The sequence below is a fragment of the Schistocerca nitens genome, chromosome 5 (genome assembly GCF_023898315.1).
Source record: "Schistocerca nitens isolate TAMUIC-IGC-003100 chromosome 5, iqSchNite1.1, whole genome shotgun sequence".
Lineage (NCBI taxonomy): Eukaryota > Metazoa > Arthropoda > Insecta > Orthoptera > Acrididae > Schistocerca > Schistocerca nitens.
The window spans coordinates 46,512,084-46,532,288 of NC_064618.1; the positions used below are offsets into that span (position 1 = coordinate 46,512,084).

The following is a 20,205-nucleotide window of genomic DNA, read 5'->3' on the forward strand; positions in this document are numbered from 1 at the left end:
GTGATAAAAAGTCTGAATCAATCTGTCCTTGTCTGTAATTGTGGTCTAAGGTGACGTGGAACATGCGCAGTTTCACGTATTACATTCCTTGAAACCTGCTTGCCCACATCAGGTTGTAATGTGTTATCTGTCCACTTCTAGACACAAATGTATTTGCTCTCGTTACTTGAATACCATTATCATCTTCTTCACAGTCACTCATATCCACTTCAGCTCAGACGTGTATATCTTTCTCTGTCATATCTCCTCAATCAACATCACTGTCATCCTCGTTTCCAAAAACTGATTCATTATCACTATCACTCACCTGTAAATCTGCCAAAGCGTGATCGAGACTGCAGCCCTTTGCAAAATGTATATCACTATCCATGACGAATAAACTATACACCACGTCTGCCTTCCACAAAACTCAATTTCAAACTGTGAATTTGTCGTAACAAAGCATGTGAATGTATTTTCTATTCATTGTTTACAACAATGTACAAATGAATGTCAGTTGATAAGATGCACTGTTGCCAATATTTATTTTCGTAACAAAACTTATACATACTACTGAAAATCACATATTGTATACCTGGGGTATATTCTGATCCCACTGCAAAAATTTCAAATTGTTGTACTACAAACTGTGATATAACCATAAATATTGAACCGAGTTATAAAGGCCGCGTGGGGTAGCCGCGTCGTCCGAGGCGCCTTACCACGGTTCGCGAGGCTCCCCCCGTCGAAGGTTCGAGTGTATCCTCAGCGTAAGTTCGTTGAAGTTAGATTAAATAGTGTGTAAACCTAGGGACCGATGACTTCAGCAGTCTGGTCCCATGGGGACTTACCACAAACTTCTAAAATTTTTTCCAGTTATAATAAAAAGTACGTGAAAAGCATATCTGGAGGATGAATAGTCTCCAACCACATTAAAACTGCTTATTTGCAGTTAAACGAGCCTTGTGGTCTAAAAAGACCCCAGACATCATGCGAGAGTTAATTCTTCATTTTTTCTTATCCTCAATTCCATTTTATCTTCATCATATGCTGGACCACAAATATTTCTTAGTATTTTTCTTTCAGAGATTAACAGTTTTTTTCATCTTTCTTTCTGAATATTAATGGTTCACACCTGTATAATGGTACTGGTATAATGGTCGACCGATACAAGCGGATTTTGAAGTTAGTACTAAGTGATCTTTTCTGTAAGATTTTGATAAAACTTAAGAGTGTTTTGTTCGCTGTTGCTAAACGGGCATCTACTTCTATATCCATTCCATTATTGTTACTAAACAGACTCCCTAAGTACTTGAAGCGGTCAACTGTTTTGAAAGTGAATCATCTACAGCCAAAAGTGCATTACTTTGGTTTTTCTTACATATGGCCAGATGTTCTGTCTTTTCATCATTAATATGTAATCCTCCTTTCTCAGCAACTGTATAATAGTTTTGCATCATTTTGATTAATTCTGTTTTGGAACTACTTATTAACGCTGCAGATATATACTACAATAAATATAGAGGACATACAAACAATTCGATAAAAATGAAACGAAGTTATACCCAAAGTTGGTGTGTGGAGACGGATCCACGAAGCAGGTACTGCAGAAGCCATTAGATGCTGTCAACTGCTGGAGAAGCGGAAGTTCGACCCGATACTCGTCTACTCGTCTCCGCATGTCATTCGTAACCAATAGAATGAATGCTTATTGAATACCTGACGAAAAAGAGTTGTTTTTGTTGTTGTTGTTGTTGTTGTGGTCTTCAATCCGAAGACTGGTTCGATGAAACTCTCCATACAACTTTGTCCTGTGCTGACCTCTTCATCTGCGAGTAACTGCTGCAACCTGCAACATTCTGATACTGCCTTAGTCTGCCTCTATGATTTGTACCCTCTACATTTGTGATCCCTTGATGACTGGGAAAGTGTCCTATCAACCAATCCGTTCTTCTAGTCAGGTCGTGTCGTAAATTTATTTTCTCTCCAATTCTATTTATCACGGTTGCGCGATCTATCCACCAAATTTTCAGCATTCTTCTGCAACACCATATTTTAAAAGCTTCTATTCTCTTCTTTTCTAAACTGTTTATCGTCCATACTTCACTTTCATGCGTGGCTACGCTCTATACAAACACTTTCATAAAAGACTTAAACCTATATTCGATGTTAACAAATGTCTCTTGTGCAAAAACGCTTTTCTTGCCATTGCCATTCTCCATTTCATATCTTCCCTACTTTGGCCATCATCAGTCATTTTACTGCCCAAGTAGGAAAGCTCATCGTGCTTCTAGTGTCTCGTTTCCTAATTTAATTCTATTAGTATCACCTGATTTAATTCGATTACATTCCATTATCCTTCTTTTGCTTCTGTTCATATTCATCTTATACCCACCTTTCAAGACACTGCCCGTACCACTCAACTACTCCTCCAAGTCCTTTACTGTCTCTGACAGAATTGCAACGACATCGGCAAATCTCAAATTTCTTCTCCCTCAACTTTAATTCCTTCTCCAAAGTTTTCTCTTCTTTCCTTTACTGCTTGCTCAGTGTACAAACTCAAAATCTTGGGGAGTAGGTGACAAACCTGTCTTATTCCCTTCTCAACCACTGCTTACCTTTCATGGCCAACCGTCTGGTTGCTGTATAAGTTATAAGTAGCCTTTCGCTCCCTGTGCTTTATCCCTGATACCTTCAGAATTTCAAAGAGCGTATTCCAGTCAACAACGTCAAAAGCGTCCTCTAAGTCTACAAATGCTATAAATGCAGGTTTGCCTTTACTTAGGCAATGTTCTTAGGCAAGTCGTAGTGTCAATATTCCCTCGCATGTGCCCACATTTATCCGGAAGCCAAAATGATCTTTCCCGAGGTCGACTTCTTCCAGTTTTTCCATTCTTCTGTAAAGCATTCGTGTTAGCGTTTTGCGACTATGGCTTATTAATCTGCTCACTCTTGTATAGACTCTCTGTATACTCCTTCTACCCCTAAGTGTTCCCTTTTTGCTTAGGACTGGTTTTACATCTGAGCACTTGATATTCACATAGCCCCAAAGGCTTCCTTAATTTTCATGTAGGCAGTTATCTTTCCCCTAGTGAGATATGCTCCTAAATCGTTACATTTGTCGTCTATCTATTCCTGCTTAGCCATTTTCCATTTCCTATTAGTCTCATTTTTTAGACATTTGTAGTCCCATTTCGTCTGCTTCATTTTTATATTTTCTTCTTTCATCAATTAAAATCAGTGTATCCTGTGCTATCCAAGGATTTCTACAAGTTCTTGCCTTTTTACCTATTTAATTCTCTGTTGCCTTCACTGTTTTATCTCTCAAAGCTACCCATCCGTCTTTTTACTATATTCCTTCCCCTCTTCCAATCGTTGACTAATGCTCCCTCTGAAAATTTTAACAACCTCCGGTTCTTTTAGCTTGCTCAAGTCTCATATCCTTAACTTCCTACCTTTTTACAATTTATTTAATTTTAATGTATATTTCGTTATCAATAAATTGTGGTCAGAGTACACACCTTGCCCTGGAAATGTCTTACGATTTAAAATGTGCTCCAAAATATCTGTCTTACCATTATATAATCAGTCTGAAACCTTCCGGTGTCTCGAGGTCTCTTCCACGTATACAACCTCCTTTCAAGATTCTTAACCCAAGTGTTAGCGATGGTTAAACTGTGCTCTGTCCAAAACTGTACCAGGCGGCTTTCTCTTTCATTACTTTCCCGCAGTCCATATTCACCTACAGTTTTCCCTTCTCTTCATTTTCCTACTATCGAATTCCAGTCCACCATCACAAACTTAAGTTACTAACGTAGAAACTCTAAGAATGACCACTATTATATTTACGAAGGAAGACTCAGAACATAAAATAGCATCCAGTAAAAAAGTTCATGACTTACTCTGCCCTCTATGGGAAAGTATGTGTGATAAGGAGTCACTGGTTGCTTACTAACGTGTGTAACGAGCCTAAAAAATATTTTTGTTACCAACTTGCTTGTTGTATCGAATTTTAATGTCGGCTTAAGTTTCTTTTTTTATATTTTCACGTTAAAAAATGACGTATTAAAACGAAAACTAACGCAAAGTTAGAAGCAAGTAACATCGCTATTAGACTACCTTCTGCAGGACCATCTGCATGTACAGGACGCTACTGATTACTGACAAACGTGGACATATATATATATATATATATATACATGTAAAAATATGTTACGATGTAATGAAGCATGCCTTACTGGTTACTCTATAGTACTGCTTGGAAGTAAGCTGTCACACAGAAATAGTTTTGGAAGTTTATGTGGCTGTTATACGCTGATGAGCCACAACATTATGACCGTTGGCCACCACGAGGTTGAATACCTCCAGGTGGTGTTGTGGGCACGTGACGCAAAAAGGAAAGAATGTAACCGGAAAAGAGACAAATAGGAAGTCATTATAGAGAAGATATGAGCCGCAAATGCAGAAATCCACAAATTAAGAGGTTTTCACAAAGGTCACATTGTTGTGGCGCACCGGCTGGAAATGAGAATCTCTGAAACGGCGATACTGGTCGGTTGTTGGAGTACTACCGTCGTGAGCACCTACGTAGAGTGCTTGAAGGATAGTGAAGTAACGAGCAGGCTGTATGGTATTCCACGACGACGTCTCATCACCAAACCTATAGGCCAAAGGATCCCCCACTGTGTAATCCAAGACAGACAGCGATCTGTGGTAGATCTGACGTCAGAGCACAGTGCTGGTGCAGGCAGAAGTGTTTCGGAGCACACCGTTCAGAGGACATTGTTGAACATGGAGCACCACATGACACGACCCGGCAGAAGTGTTTCGGAGCACACCGTTCAGAGGACATTGTTGAACATGGAGCTCCACATGACACGACCCGGCAGAAGTGTTTCGGAGCACACCGTTCAGAGGACATTGTTGAACATGGAGCACCACATGACACGACCCGGCAGAAGTGTTTCGGAGCACACCGTTCAGAGGACATTGTTGAACATGGAGCTCCACATGACACGACCCGGCAGAAGTGTTTCGGAGCACACCGTTCAGAGGACATTGTTGAACATGGAGCACCACATGACATGACCCGGCAGAAGTGTTTCGGAGCACAACGTTCAGAGGACATTGTTGAACATGGAGCACCACATGACACGACCCGGCAGAAGTGTTTCGGAGCACACCGTTCAGAGGACATTGTTGAACATGGAGCACCACATGACACGACCCGGCAGAAGTGTTTCGGAGCACACCGTTCAGAGGACATTGTTGAACATGGAGCACCACATGACACGACCCGGCAGAAGTGTTTCGGAGCACACCGTTCAGAGGACATTGTTGAACATGGAGCACCACATGACACGACCCCTGCGTGTTCCTGTGTTGACGCAATGTCATCATCAGTTATGACTGCAGTGGGCACAGCATCACCGTGGATCAATAAAACGTTTCGCCTGTAGAATGAATCGCATTTCTTGTCATACCAGGTCAATGGATTATCCTGCTGAATGGCTGCACGAAACATGCACCACGCCACAGATGCAGGTCGGTGAAGGCGAAGTTATTCTGTGGGGAACACTGAGTTGGGCCTCTAAGGGATCTGTGGTGGTTCCCTGAGGCACTACGATAGCAATGAACTACGCCAGCATTACTGCAGACCACCACCATCCCTCCACGCTTGAGGTCTCCCCCTATGGCGGTGACGTCTTTCAGCAGGATAACTGTCCACGTTGCGAGGTCAGAATCGTGCTACAGCGGTTTGAGGGGCATTATAGTGAACTCAGCAAACACCAAACGTGCCTGATCTGCCCCCATAGGAGCACATATCGGGCGCCAGACGCGTGCCCGTGAACCACCATCCCCTCATTTACGGGAATTGTTTGATGTGTGCGTAGACACCAGATCCACACAATTCTGGAATCCTGTCAAGGACTTGTAGAATCCATGCTAAGCAGAACCTCTGTTGTACTGTGTCTGAAAAGTGGAACTACACGCCATTAAATAGATGGTCATAATATTTTACTTCATCGGTGTATAATGCTATTAATTTCCTTATTTTAAAATTACGTTATAAAATATAACCTACTAAAACGAAAAATATCGTAAAATAGGAAGCCATTAGGTTCGGAACTGCACTGCCCTCTACAGCATCAGCTGCATGGACAGGACGCCACTGGCTGGTTAGAAACTTTCAGGATCGATAGCTGTCAACGAGGTTACGACGTAATGAATTGTGTCTAGCTGTTTGCTCTAAATTATTGCTTTCAAGCTAACTCACAGGCAGAACTAACTCTAAAAGCCTATTTAGCTGCTACGTAATGCTACTGAGTTGCTTATTTACTTTGTAAACATTAATGTGATAAAACCTGAAATAACATAAAATGAGAAGCGAGTAACATAGATATTTGCACTGCTCTCTGTCGGACAATGTATATATGCAAGACGCTGCTGGTCACTTAGTAATGGGCAGCATATCGACAACGGTCAAATTTGGGAATTGTGGTACGTTTCTATGGGCCCAAAGTGCTGAGGTCATCGGTCGCTAGGCCAACGCACTGCTTAAATAAACTTAAACTTACTTACGCACACCTATGCCCGAGGAAGGACTCGAACCTCCGACGGGGGAACAGCGCAATCGTGGTAAGGCGCCTTAGACCGTTAGGCATTCCCGCGTGGCTCAAGGGTCAAAACGCTATCATGCAACAAAGAATGTCTAACTCATTACTAGTAGACATCGAAAAACTCTGAGTATTGCTTATAAATTAATGGCACACAAGATTAATTGTAAAAGTCTATTTAGCTGTTATGTAACGCTATTCGTTATTCAGTCAAGTGGATAAAAGTGAACAGTTTATTACTAAGAATAGGTTTGAAAAATAAATAACGTAATATTAAAGGTTACCTAGTGGCATATCTAATATATTTTGGTAGCGCCGCGACTGTGTTGGCCGTACTTTGCATTGGCGTGGAGCAGGACGACTCCACGAGTGAAAATGGTTCAAATGGCTCTGAGAACTATGGGACTTAACTTCTGAGGTCATCAGTCCCCTAGAACTTAGAACTACTTAAACCTAACTAACCTAAGGACATCACACAGATCCATGCCCTAGGCAGAATTCGAACCTGCGACCGTAGCGGTCGCGCGGTTCCAGACTGTAGCGTCTAGAACCGCTCGGCCACCCCGGACGGTCCCACGAGTGAAATTGCCCGGTCGTTTTGGTTTAGTCGCTTAACGGAGGATGGTCAAGGTTTGCGAGTAACGCTCACCATTCACTGTTGTCGCGTGCTGCAGGAAGTGAATCAGAAAGGGGCAATCTTGGTCAAAGAAGGATGTCAGCATAACCTTTCCTGTACTCGTGTGGATGGCATTGGCTTTTTTTGGTGGAGGTGACCCTGGAGGCTTCCACTGGACACTTTGTCATTTTGATTCTGGTTCGAAGTTACGACACCATGACTCATCTCCAGCCACCACTCGTGCCAGGAACGCATTCCCTTCCCGAGCACAGCGTTGCAGATGAGTAACACAATGGGCCATTTGACATGCTTCATGGTGCGGTTGAAGACCCTGAGGCACCCATTGGGCACACACTTTGCGCATGTGCAGTCGTTCCTTCACGATGGTGTGAACACTTCCGACGCTCAATCCGACCACTTTCACTGTCACTCGGCGGTCCTGGGTAATGAGTGCATCCACCAGCTGGACGATGTCATCGGTAATGCAGTTGTGGTGCTCCAGACTGTGCATCATCGGCTAACGACACCCGTCCTTCCCTGAAGCGCTTGTGCCATCCCTTTACCCTTGCAACGAACATAGTGTTTGCCGTACACTTGTGACATTCGTCGACGAATGTCCGTTCCTCCTACTCCTTCTGCTGTCAGAAAACTAGTAACACCTCTTTGCTCTTCTTTTGGTGCCTTCATGTCACTGTTTGCAATGCGACTGGCAGCGTTGGACGATTGATGCATGCTGCTCATAGCTCTGTAAAGTCACGTGCACGCGTGCCCTCTAGCGACGGTCTGTGAACCTCCACGCTATGTTTGGAACCACACCTCGTTACACACTCCACGATATTAACCTCCTGTCACCGGTTTGAGGATTCCAGACTCCGCCTCGTTTCTTTTGGAACGACCCTTATACCAGCTGAGTACCCGGCATTGTTCACCTTTGTATTTATTCTGGTCTCTTCCTCCCCGCTCTGTCCATCTCCTATTCTGTTCACTCTCTGTCCATCTCCATCTGTTCCTATTCCTAGCTCTGTCCATCACTACCATCCCCCCCCTCCCCATCTCGAAGTCCATCTTCTCTTCTCTCTCGAAGTTCAACTCCTCACACCTTCTAAGTTAATCTCTTTTTCCTCCTCCCTATCTCCTTCTCCCCCCTATCTCTGTTAATCTCCTCTTTACCCCTTTCTCTGTCCATATCGTCTCTCTGTCACTCTGCTCTCCCCCCCACCCTCTCTCTCTCCATCTACTCCTCCCCCCCCCCTCTCTCTCTCTCCCTGTCGATTTCTCCCCCCCCTCCCTCTCTCCACCCATCTCATCCTCTTCCCTTTCTCTGGTCCATTTCCTCTTCTCCCTCTCTCTGTCATTTTCTCTTCCTCCATTCCCTATTTCCAACTCTGCTTCTCCGCCCATCTCTTTCTCCTCACCTTCTCTCTCCAAGTTATCACTCCCACCCAAATAACAAGCTGGTGGTTCTTACCCCCATACTATGTATTTCCACATAGTTCGTAATGGAATCAATCCAGGGGTTTAGAAGGAGTTTTTTACTCGCGGTTTGGCGGAGTACGGACATGTCACATATATTACACATAAATTTAACATACTTTACACGTATTTGTACACATATTTGACCAATATCTGTAGCGAATTTCTCCCCGCGCTTTCGTTTCACACAAATCAATATTTGTGACGGCATATCTCCTAAATAATGAGTCATGCAATGATAAAATGGCACAATTTTGCAGATACATTCAAACTGTTAGTGTTTCGGGTAGAGTCAGTAGCACAGACATAATAATATTAAACGTCATGGATGATGCGTCAGTTTTTCATGCAGCTCTGTGTTTCTGACACAATATCTGCTAAATCATGTGTCGTAAAATGACATAATTTTGCACGCATTTTCAGTGGCGTGTATGGATCCTCTGTGAAATTTGTTGTGAATACACTACGGTAGATAAATAACAAATTTAAACGACGTGCATGATGTGAAAGTTTTTCACGCATCTCAATGTTTATGGCGTCATATCTGCTGACCTATGTATCTTACAAAGATATAATTTTGCAGGTAAATTCAGTAGCATATGTGGATATTGCCTGCGAAATTTATTGTGAATAGAGTCAGTAGTGAAGAGCTAATAAATTGAAACGACATACCTCATGCAGCAGTTTTACTGAATGAACAGAGAAAATGTAGTAAGAGATAAACAATTTTCCTTTTGTCATTTTGTGACCATTGTCAGTGAGAAAGGGTTACGTAAAAATTTGAAGTTATATACAAACTTTGTTGCAAGTCACTAAGTGTTCTCACTTTCAAACACTGGACGAATAAATTTTTAGTTTTCGCTCGTCATGGGCTACACTGGTTTTTCATTCACACCCCACACCCGTTCGACAGGCAGGTAATTCTTAGCCTCACAGCGATTCTTTCCAGACAGTGATACGTGCAACAAAGTCTGGTTGAAATCGTTCCAGTGGTCTAGGAGGAGTGTAGTACATACATGATACATTCATCATACATTCTCATATCATATATGGGTTTAGCCTTTGAAAGTGATAGATCAGACAATATATATGTGCATGGTTTGAAAAAATTGTATCATAATTTATGCGTTTCATAAGCTTGGAAACAAGATTAAAATTGAAAGTCCTGTTGACAGCGCGATCACTCCAGATGGAGTAAAAACTGGAAACGGACATTAACGGGTAATGGAGCTGAGCGCAACCCTTTTGAAAGAACAAGTGTGGCACGTGAGTTTGGGAATATGGACGTGACGTGAAGCCGGCTATTCTCTAGTGCGAGACTCACTTCCTACCCACTATGCCATCTCGTTCAAACTAGTTTAGTGTTATGCATGGTTTGTTGCATCATATTTTACTAAGACTGGTAACCTGCTAGAGGCGCATGTGTTTCTAAGAATAAATCACAACGAAATATAGGTCCGAGACTCCGCTCACACGTCATAGAAACTGGACGATTGTCGGTTTCGCTGTGTATGTGCAGCTGCATTTAGACTTTTTCTATTACGCCGAATAACTGTGATGAAGAAATAAAAATCGTCTCTCATCGACATTCTGAAATTCCAAGAATACAGCGAAACAGTTAATGAGCGGCCTAGTGAACCCGTGGAAACATTCGCTAACAAGTGACTGTCCCTTCCTCTAAGGAAACGCCACTGCCCAGTGCCCTAAGCCGACACAAAGGAGAAATTTTAAATTCCACATTTAAAAATGTATTCACGCAAGAGGATACTAAGTTACCAATGTTAGACTGTCGTATAGACTCACAAATGAGTGATTCCCTAAGTAACATCCGCATTACCTGAAAACTTATAACGATACGGAAATGGAAAAAGCCACCGGACCTCGATGGAATTCGACTTACTGGGGTTGGCCAAAAATATGGAAAAAAAAACCTGAAAGGCGTCCATTTATCTGAGACGTCAATCATTAGAGTCTAGCCTATCAACTAGGTTGATATTCACAATATATATAAATTATCTTGTGGATAACATCGGAAGTTCACTGAGGCTTTTTGCGAATGATTCTGTAGTATATCGAGAGGTTGTAACAATGGAAAATTGTACTGAAATGCAGGAGGATCTGCAACGAATTGACGCATGGTGCAGGGAATGGAAATTGAATCTCAATGTAGAAAAGTGTAATGTGCTGCGAATACATAGAAAGAAAGATCCTTTATCATTTAACTGCACTATAGCAGGTCAACAATTGGAAGCAGTTAATCCCATAAATTATCTGGGAATAGGCATCAGCAGTGATTTAAAATGGAATAACCATATAAAACTGATCGTCAGTAAAGCAGATGCCAGACTGAGATTGATTGGAAGAATCCTAAGGAAATGCAGTCCGAAAACAAAGGAAGTAAGTTACAGTACACTTGTTCGCCCACTGCTTGAATACTGCTCACCGGTGTGGGATCCGTACGAGATAGGGTTGATAGAAGAGATAGAGAAGATCCAACGGAGAGCAGCGCGCTTCGTTACAGGATCATTTAGTAATCGCGAAAGCGTTACGGAGATGGTAGATAAACTCCAGTGGAAGACTCTGCAGGAGAGACGCTCAGTAGCTCGGTAGGGGCTTTTGTTGAAGTTTCGAGAACATACCTTCACCGAGGAGTCAAGCAGTATACTGCTCCCTCATACGTATATCTCACGAAGAGACCATGAGGATAAAATCAGAGAGATTAGAGCCCACACAGAGGCATACCGACAATCTTTCTTTCCACGAACAATACGAGACTGGAATAGAAGGGAGAAGCGATAGAGGTGCTTAAGGTACCCTCCGCCACACACCGTCAGGTGGCTTGCTGAATATGGATGTAGATGTAGATATGGTACTTTATCAATTTAATTTTTCATCTTTATCATTTGCTACTCGAACTCACACCTAAAGGAAGTGATCTGAGAGGTACGTGCTTTATGTAATACTCACTTTCTCTCCCTTTGTGATCAGCAGTCTGTATTTCATGAACACTCCCTGTCTTGCATGAAATCTATTGTCTTAGTCTGGCTGTAGGCTGTGGCGAATTTTCTGCTCTCTCCGAGATCAGAACGGAGGACGGAACCATTGGAATGCACAGGCAGAAGAGGAGGGAGAGGGGGGGGAGGGGGGGGGGCGGAATCTAAAAACAAAGAGAGAGGTGGTGGCAGAGGACAACAGTCCTCTCTGTCATGGGGCACACTTGAGTTGGGAAACGTAGGTGGAACGATCGTTCCTGCTGAATTCGTGGGCGTGTGTTTACGTTGTTTGCTGGATGTTCACGGTATAAGTTTCGAGCTCTTTTGAGAGTCTGTCCATTACAGCATGCAGACAACGAATTCATAGGACACACTTTGGACGCAAGCTGACTAGCCCGTCGTGTTGCACCTGGAGGACAGAGATGTGATTGCCCGGATGGTGCGACAACTAGTGTGTCCTGTCGCGGGGGCCGAGTAGCGAGCAGGCAACTGAGGACGGGACGTGCTACAGCAGTGATTATCTTGTGATCAGAGGTTGTTAGTAGTCACGGTTCTTTGTCTCAAACTCTTCGAAATCGGTGAAGTCTTTTTTACGTGAACCGTAAATTAAATTCTTCTTACCGCCTGTTTTAGGCTCAGCAGTGTGCGCATTGTCTCGTTTCAACGACTGTGATTACTGTTAATTTATCTCTCGACGTGCTCTTGTTCCGTGCAAATCGATTAACGAGGTTTTATGTTTATCAGCAACACAAAGTTCTGTGAATGAGTTAGAACAACTTTCTCTCTTGTTCTTTGCCCTCAGCAGTGCTTTTCTCTGTTGCAGCATGTTGGATCGCGTACAAGCTTATAAAATAGTTCCACTTATTCTCACAAAGACAACCCCCCCCCCCCCCCCCCCCCGTATTCCGATTACTTTGTCAAGCCTGCACTTTCTAAAGAACAGTAGCATTTCAGAACATTGTTTGTTATGCTATTAAACTTCATTCGTGTACAGATAACTGTAATAAATCCCAAGGTTTAACTTAAATCTTTTCCTTCAAGCTTCCCAGGCAACAGATTATTAGTTCAAATGGCACTATGGGACTTAACATCTGAGGTCATCAGTCCCCTAGACTTAGATCTACTTAAACCTAACCAACCTAAGGACATCACACACATCCATGCCCGAGACAGGATTCGAACCTGCGACCCTAGCAGCAGCGTGGTTCCTGACTGATCAGCCTAGAACCGCTCGGCCACAGCGGCCGGCGCAACAGATAAACAAGTACGTGACATACTGATTAACAAGGCCATACTGTGCTGCTTGGTTCCGTTGCGTCAGGGTAAGGAAATTGTTGTACATGCTTTCAGGACAGACATTCATCCTACTTTACCTAACCACATTGTGGCCATTGCACCTATGGCGCGCGACAGCAGCATCTGTGGATGTTATAAAAAAGCAGTAGGGATTAGTAGATAAGTATTCCAGATCCTTTTTTGCCTAAGCGTATCCAGGATTGCAGATTAGGATCACTAGTTTCGCGGCACATCACTCCGTACTACGACAAATATAACCAGCATCTCATACAATAAAGCTTTCATCTACATCTACAGCTACATACATACTTCGCAATCCACCATACGATGCGTGGCGGAGGGTACCTCGTACCACAACTAGCATCTTCTCTCCCTGTTCCACTCCCAAACAGAACGAGGGAAAAATGACTGCCTATATGCCTCTGTACGAGCTCTAATCTCTCTTATCTTTGTGGTCTTTCCACGAAATATAAGTTGGCGGCAGTAAAATTGTACTGCAGTCAGCCTCAAATGCTGGTTCTCTAAATTTCCTCAGTAGCGAAAAGAACGCATCCTTTCCTCCAGAGACTCCCACCCGAGTTCCTGAAGCATTTCCGTAACACTCGTGTGATGATCAAAGCTACCAGTAACAAATCTAGCAGCCCCCCTCTGAATTGCTTCTGTGTCCTCCCTCAATCCGACAGGGATCCCAAACGCTCGAGCAATACTCAAGAATAGGTCGTATTAGTGTTTTATAAGCCGTCTCCTTTGCAGATGAACCACGTCCTCCCAAAATTCTACCAATGAACGGAAAACGGCTATCCGCCTTCCCCACAACTGCCGTTACATGTTTGTTGAAAAAATGGCTCTGAGCCCTATGGGACTTAACTGCTGTGGTCATCAGTCCCCTAGAACTTAGAACTACTTAAACCTAACTAACCTAAGGACATTACACACATCCATGCCCGAGGCAAGATTCGAACCTGCGACCGTAGCAGTCACGCGTTTCCAGACTGTAGCGCCTAGAACCGCACGGCCACACCGGCCGGCTACATACTTGTTCCACTTCATATCGACGTGACTGTGTCAAGCGCTACACTACTAATGGAGTATTGAAACATTAAAGGATTCTTTTTCCTATTGATCTGCATTAATTTACATTTGTCTATATTTAGAGTTAGCTGCCATTTTTACACCAATCACAAATCCTGTCCAAGTCATCTTGTATCCTCCTACAGTCACTCAACGACGACACCTTCCCGTACACCACAACATCATCAGCAAACAGCCGCACATTGCTATCCACCCTATCCAAAAGATCATTTATGTAGATAGACAACAACACCGTACCTACCACATTTCCCTGGGATCTTACACCATTAGTCCTGTAAGACAAAGGCAAGCTCACGTGAAGGGAACGGAGGTGGGTAGTGATTTTGCACGCTTCTCTTCAACGTAAGCCACAAACTTTCAATGATAATGAGATCTGCGGACTATGGCGGTCAGGGGAGATGCGACACTTCCTCCTCCTGTTCGCAAAACCAGTCCTGGACGATGTGAGCTGGAAAACAGCGTCTCCACTGGGAACAAACATAGCACCATGAAACGGACGTGATAAGCCAAAATCGCCAATCTTGTAATGCGACCTTGCAGAGTAACCGTTGGGCCGATCATTATTACCCCATCATTACCCCATAGCCCACATTTAATAGCTTAGGCACCACGTTTTCCAGTTACGGGCATATGCACTTGGAGTTCCAAGTGTTCCCACAATTCCCTGCTCTTGCAGCTTCCTTAGTGTTTTATCGATGGTGACAAGTTTCGCGAGTGCGACTTCCTGTTCTGCAGTGACTGTTGCAGCTGTCGTCTTATTATTTCTCACCGCCTGTCAGCATCACTCAACACCCACTTTCGTCTGCGGTGTTACTTTATAGATGATGTTTTTCCTCTTTCCCTGTATGCAGTATCAATCTTCGACACGGCGCCTCTTGAAACACCAGACACTTCGGCCGTCTTCTTCACGCAAGTCCGTTGCTCGAGGTCTTGTGGCTAGCGTTGCTGCCTATGGATCACGGGGTCCCGGGTTCGATTCCCGGCCAGGTTCGGGATTTTCTCTGCCCAGGGACGGGGTGTTTGTATTGTCCTCATCATTTCATAATGACCATCACCGTTCGTGACGGTGGCACAATTGGACTGTGAAACAATTGGGACTTTGTACGGGCGCTGATGACCGCGCAGTAGAGTGCGCCACAAACACTTCATCATCCTCACGTAAGCGCCCGCCACACGAGCATCAACAATACGTCCACGTTCGAATTGACTTTGCCTCTACATGACAAACTCGCAACTGCACAGAACACTGTCCAACCACCAGTGAAATGCGCAACTATTTGAGGACATTGCACGTGTGCCGTTCGTGGCCAAATACAACAGCGCAAGTTGCAGTCTTAGCTAGTATCTGTGTTTATGTTCGAGGGTGCATTTCTCCATATAGTTGTCCAACGCAAGTAGGTTTTACATATAACTCGGCTCGGGATTAGCTTTTTTTGCAGCTCTCATTTATCGGTAACCTCTTGCGACCGAAAAGAGTGCAGGTCAGTGGTGTTTACAATAAGAATAAAAGTTGGAAAGCCAGACTTACACACCACTCACACCGAAGTCCGTCTGTTGTACGGTCCTAGAGCATATTTTAAGATAAAAAATTATGGCATTCCCGAAAAAAAAAAAACAGCACAGACTTACAAAAAAAAACACTCGTGTGAAACACAAGTTGCTGTAATCATAGACGTCTTGGCAACAGTAGATGCGAGTGAACGGCTAGATTCTGACTTTCTAGTTTCCCCAAAGGCGTTCGACACGATCCTTCGTCGTCGAATGCAGTGCAACATAGAATGGGATTGGCCTGAGGAATACTTTAGTAATAGAAGCCAGTACGTTTTATAGGACGGCGAATGTCCAACAGAAACTAAAGCAGCATCGGGTGTGGGATCTGTAATATTTTGGATATACCTAAGCAGTTTGCCAAATCGGGCCATTGGAACTATAAAGTTGATCAATGAGGATGCTACTAGGTACAGGAAAGTACCAGCTTTGGACATACTACAGTTGCCAATCCTGCATTCCGTATCAAGTAGGCACGGCAAGAGACAGCGAACGAATTCAGAGAGGCGGTGCAAGGATAGCAAAGAAAGTGTGATGGAAATCATCGGGAAACTTGTCCGGGAATCCTTGGAAGAAAGACGACGTAGATCTCGCGAAAACCCGAGTGGGTGAATGCGGATTGCCCGTTTTCGAAGAATACTACGTGACTATTACGGTGCGATGAACGTAGGGATCATGAGAATAAGGCGAGAGAGATTGAGGCGCGTAAAGCGCCACATAGACAGTAATTTTTCCCTCGCTCAACACGAGAATTACGTATGAAAGAAAATCGATAATTTTAGTACGATGTACCATCTCCATGTATACCGGGGTGCAAAACTTACGAACGAAAGTGACTTTCTCATGAATACAGCTGCATGAACTTTGACCATAATTAGAAAGAACTGCTACAGTACAGTAGCATATCAAAGCACAGCACAGTACAGAACGTCACTGAAAGTAATACGCAGTGAGATGAACATAAATGACAATTTTAATCGAAGGCAATCATTACCCTGAAGTTATGGCGATTCATGATGATCTTCTGGACATTGCAAAAGGCGGGACATGGTTCTCAAGGGGATGTGTGGCCACCACGGACGGTGTTGCAGTTTCTACAACGTGCTCCCATGCAGGCTTCTTCTGGTAAAGAGTTACATTCCTCCAGCAGAGCGTCTGACAACCGTCATATCATCGTTGGTGCATCCGAATGTGCTGCAATACGCCAGCAGAATACCAAAGAGAGTTCTGGATAACCTTGTGACCTTTTATCTATATTTCCCCTGACCCTGATAGCAAGTAAAACTTTTATAATTGGGCTCTTATATAGTTGATCTCTTATTTCATTGTGCTCTCTGTTTCTATCCTCTCTGTCTCCCTCTTCGCCACATCTTCACCTCTTCGCCCTTTCCACAAATCCTTTGGGGAATATGACACTTGATTATTGTGCTTTTCGTCCATGGCGTGGAGCTTAGTGCTCCGAGGCCACCACGTGAAGTGTCTGTCACTTGTGCAATCAATACCTGTACGAGTCTTCCACCACCACAACCACCACCACCGTCAGCAGTAGCTGCATTAATCCTCTGTATGGCAAAAAACACATTCTGAGCAGAAGTAGGCAGCCAGTAAGTATTTGCTAGTACTGAATATTGATATCGGCAAGCATTCAGTAAGTATTTGTCAAATATGTCTGTTATAATTAACAAACCTCCACTACGGCAGAAGATAAACTGTGTCCGCAATTTTGTCTTTAGTGAAAGAAGTTGTTGGAATACTGTCGTGAGCTACATTAGAAGTCTCCTTTATTTACTGATGATGGACAGTTTCCAACTTGAGTCCAACCTCAAACCATCCATCTTCATAAGTGACTGAATACAGTTATGTATGCATGTGTGGGACAGCTACAGCAGATAATCCAAATGATAATACAGATACTTAAGCATACAATAGACAGGTTACACAGGGCCGTGCGAAGACAAATCAGTTGTGTTCTCTTGTCACTATTCATTCTAATAACTATATATATGACGGTAATATCTGTTCGCGAAAGAACAGTTACCGTGGATGACCATGCAGCTTTGCTAGAAATGAAATGATAATTAAATAGACACCCTAGCTGCAAGCAGGCGTTGATACACTTCATTGGGGACATGTTGAAAATGTGTGCCCCGACCGGGAATCGAACCCGGGATCTCCTGCTTACATGGCAGACGCTCTATCCATCGGAGCCACCGCGGGCACAGAGGATAGTGCGTCTGCAGGGACTTATCCCTTGCACGCTCCCCGTGAATCCACATTCCCAACATGTCCACAACACTACATTCGTAGTGCGCCTAATAGATGTTTGCCCATCATACTCCTGCTTGCAGCTAGGGTGTCTATTTAATTATCATTTCATTTCTAGCAAAGCTGCATGGTCATCCACGGTAACTGTTCTTTCGGGAACAGATACTACCGTCATATATATAGTTAAAAAATATTGGTTCCCGGCCTTTGACCTTCTTGTGCGAACGCACACGCTATGCCCGAACTCGTACGGGACTTGGTAGATTAATCTGCCACGGTAATGAGTATGATGAGCAAACATCTATTAGGCGCACTACGAATGTAGTGTTGTGGACATGTTGGGAATGTGGATCTCACGGGGAGCGTGCAAGGGATAAGTCCCTGCAGACGCACTATCCTCTGTGCCCGCGGTGGCTCAGATGGATAGAGCGTCTGCCATGTAAGCAGGAGATCCCGGGTTCGAGTCCCGGTCGGGGCACACATTTTCAACATGTCCCCAATGAAGTGTATCAACGCCTGCTTGCAGCTAGGGTGTCTATTTAATTATCATTTTATTCATTCTAAATTGTCTCCCACATGCTTAAGTATTTGTATTAGCATTTGGATTATTCGCTATGGTTGTTCCACGCAAGCATACATAACTGTACTCTGTCATTTACGAATATGGATTGTTTGAGACTGGACTCAAGTCCGGAAATGGTCGCCATCAATAAATGAAGGAGATTTCCTAATGCAAGTTCTGACAGTATTCCAACTATTTCTTTCATTACCTATTATAATTATTTATAACTATACTTCAGCACACAGTCATAAACATTTAAAGTCTGTTGTTGTTTTTATAATTGTTTACAATTATTTTTCAGCTCCAAAACGCATTGCTACTAACTTTCGTCCAGCAGCACACTGTTGCAGCATTTTCTACTCACCAGCACATGCCGAGAAGACTAGGGGCTCCCCAGTAAGTTAACTTTTGCGCCAGCACACAGTGTTATGGGCAGGTGGGCAGGTAGTTGAAAATAGTATTTCACATTTCCATATGTGATCTATCTGTCGTGATCAAATTAACGCGGTCTATAGCAGCAGCACCAGCACACATTGGCGTAGTTCGGTAGTTTAAGAAAATAATGACAAGTGTGTGATGAGCTTTACATCGTGTTCTCAACTGCAGTTGTGTCAGTTTCGTAGGGGGCTGCATACCACGTGTACGGCAACACATTCGACAATACTGTGGCATCAGCCATGAATTACTAGCAGTAATAACTCTTACAAAAAATGGTTCAAATGGCTCTGAGCACTATGGGACTTAACATCTATGGTCATCAGTCCCCTAGAACTTAGAACTACTTAAACCTAACTAACCTAAGGGCAGCACACAACACCCAGTCATCACGAGGCAGAGAAAATGCCTGACCCCGCCGGGAATCGAACCCGGGAACCCGGGCGCGGGAAGCGAGAACGCTACCGCATGACCACGAGCTGCGGACAATAACTCTTACACTCTACCTAAAAGATGTCTGTGTGAGATTGGTCTTATAACTCCCAGAGTACTAGCAACCGCCGTTTCTGGAGTTGCAGATAATCGTCTTTGGCTGATTGATGCCTGCTCCTTTACCTTCTAAGCTTTTTTAATGTCTCCGCTGAAATTTTCTCCAGTGTTGGCGCTTCTTGGAGAAGTGTTTGTACAGAAATATTACCTGATAATAAATTCGATTATGCACGTTTTGTATAATGAACATAATGTAAATACTAACATTCTAACTCCATGTTTCGTTCTGTTTCACACCGTGGTCTGATTTTGCCCCACACTTTAAGTAAACAAAAAGAGAACATCAATACAAAGCACCACGAGAGGAAGAAGAGTACCAAAGACGTTTCAAGATGGCGTCCTTGAAGCCAATGTGTTCCAAGACAAATTTTCGCAATGTCATACAACCGAAAAATTTTCAGAACGACAGAATTAGTTGGTAGCAGTTCCTGGGACTTCGGAAGTGACATCGGACAGATTGGATGGGGTTGTTGGAACATCTGGTTCGCCTACGTCATTCACTGTGTCACTCCTCCAAAGGTTGAAGGCTCAGACAAAGCATGCATTAAGTGTAATAGTCTAGTAAACTATATTTAGACCGATTACCGAAGGATGGATGGATACAATATCTACCCAGCCGTTAATGCGCACGTGAGGAATGATCCATTGTTTAGGTAGAAGGCACTTACTTCGTTTGCGATTTCAGTTTTTAATGATGGTAGTTTTGTTTTTTATTGGAAAAAATTATTGAAAACTTGGCAATATTTGAAAATTTGAACTTCTTTATGGAAAACCAGTTTC

At 43.5% G+C, this 20,205-nt stretch overlaps 1 non-coding gene across 1 annotated transcript; it reads left to right on the forward strand.

Moving 5' to 3' along the window:
• Positions 1–18,282: 18,282 nt before the first annotated feature.
• Trnat-ugu (transfer RNA threonine (anticodon UGU)) lies at positions 18,283–18,357 on the forward strand. Its single transcript has one exon. It is a non-coding gene; the product is annotated as a tRNA-Thr (tRNA).
• Positions 18,358–20,205: the final 1,848 nt, after the last annotated feature.